Genomic DNA, 2,181 nt, shown 5'->3' with positions numbered 1-2,181 from the left:
TACCCGTTTTCTCTCTCCCTCCCTTCTTAAAAAGTGGGATAACATTTGCTATCCTCCAATCCACAGGAACTGATCCTGAATCTATATAGAACATTGAAAAATGATCTCCAATGCTTCCACTATTTCTAGAGCCACCTCCTTAGGTACCCTGGGATGCAGACCATCAGGCCCTGGGGATTTATCAGCCTTCAGTCCCATCAGTCTACCCAAAACCATTTCCTGCCTAATGTGGATTTCCTTCAGTTCCTCCATCACCCTAGGTTCTCCGGCCCCTAGAACATTTGGGAGATTGTGTGTATCTTCCTCAGTGAAGACAGACCCAAAGTAACGGTTTAACTCGTCTGCCATTTCTTTGTTCCCCATAATAAATTCCCCCGTTTCTGTCTTCAAGGGACCCACATTTGCCTTGACTATTTTTTTCCTCTTCACGTACCTAAAAAAACTTTTGCTATCCTCCTTTATATTATTGGCTAGTTTACCCTCGCACCTCATCTTTTCTCCCCGCATTGCCTCTTTAGTTAACTTTTGTTGCTCTTTAAAAGAGTCCCAATCCTCTGTCTTTTCCCACTCTTCTTTGCTATGTTATACCTCCTCTCCTTAATTTTTATGCTGTCCCTGACTTCCCTTGTCAGCCACAGGTGTCTCTTACTCCCCTTAGAGTCTTTCCACCTCTTTGGAATAAATTGATCCTGCAACCTCTGCATTATTCCCTGGAATACCTGCCATTGCTGTTCTACCGTCTTCCCTGCTAGGGCCTCCTTCCAGTCAATTTTGGCCAGCTCCCGCCTCATGCCTCTGTAATCCCCTTTGCTATACTGTAATACAGACACTTCCGATTTTCCCTTCTACCTTTCCATTTGCAGAGTAAAACTTATCGTGTTGTGATCACTGCCTCCTAACGGCTCTTTTACCTCTAGTCCCCTTATCAGATCAGGATCATTAAAAACACTCACTCTATTGGCCGTGATTTAACCTAGCACACAGTGTTGCAAAGCCCATGCAAAGTCCAGTGGGCCAAGCAAACAAATAAGATAGATCTGGCTCGGCGTTCCACATCTCCACATCGTCACCCAGCACGCCGACGCCCATTAACAATTCCCCCGCAAATTGTGCACCTCGAGCGGCAGTACTTTAAACGGCGCCGTCTTCGGCGTGGACGGCATGAACCAAGTCGGCAAGCATCGTCACCTAGCACACAGACGTGCACTAACAATTCCTCCCCCCGCAAATTGCGCGCCGCGAACGGCGGTACTTTCAAGTATGCCGCCTTCGGCGGGGACATCGTGAACCAAATCGGCAGGCAGGCGTCGTCAGCCGGTCGACCGACCCCCAGCTGCATTTCCCCAACGGACATTGTGCACTTCGTACAGAACAGTGCTTTTAAAATATTCCGCCTGCCGCGTGGACATCATGAACCAAATGAGCAGGCAGGCATCATATCATATCATATCATACACATACAGCCGGAAACAGGCCTTTTCGGCCCTCCAAGTCCGTGCCGCCCAGCGATCCCCGTACATTAACATTATCCTATACCCACTAGGGACAGTCAGCCCCCAGCACAACGACGCCCCCGCTAACAATTCCCCACGCACATGGTGCGCTCGAGCTGCAGCACTTTAAAGTACGCCGCCTTCGGCGGGGACATCGTGAACCAAAGGAGCAGGCAGCCATGGTCACCGCCAGCACAACGACGGCGCCGCTAACAATTCCCCGCGCACCTTGTGCGCTCGAGCTGCAGTACTTTAAAGTACGCCGCCTTCGGCGGGGACATCGTGAACCAAAGGAGCAGGCAGCCATGGTCACCGCCAGCACAACCACGGCGCCGCTAACAATTCCACGCGCACCTTGTGCGCTCGAGCTGCAGTACTTTAAAGTACGCCGCCTTCGGCGGGGACATCGTGAACCAAAGGAGCAGGCAGCCATGGTCACCGCCAGCACAAGCACGGCGCCGCTAACAATTCCCCGCGCACCTTGTGCGCTCGAGCTGCAGTACTTTAAAGTACGCCGCCTTCGGCGGGGACATCGTGAACCAAAGGAGCAGGCAGCCATGGTCACCGCCAGCACAACCACGGCGCCGCTAACAATTCCACGCGCACCTTGTGCGCTCGAGCTGCAGTACTTTAAAGTACGCCGCCTTCGGCGGGGACATCGTGAACCAAAGGAGCAGGCAGCCATGGT

This window comes from Rhinoraja longicauda, unplaced genomic scaffold (assembly GCF_053455715.1).
Source record: "Rhinoraja longicauda isolate Sanriku21f unplaced genomic scaffold, sRhiLon1.1 Scf000165, whole genome shotgun sequence".
Lineage (NCBI taxonomy): Eukaryota > Metazoa > Chordata > Chondrichthyes > Rajiformes > Arhynchobatidae > Rhinoraja > Rhinoraja longicauda.
Note: the sequence above shows the minus strand (reverse complement) of the source record.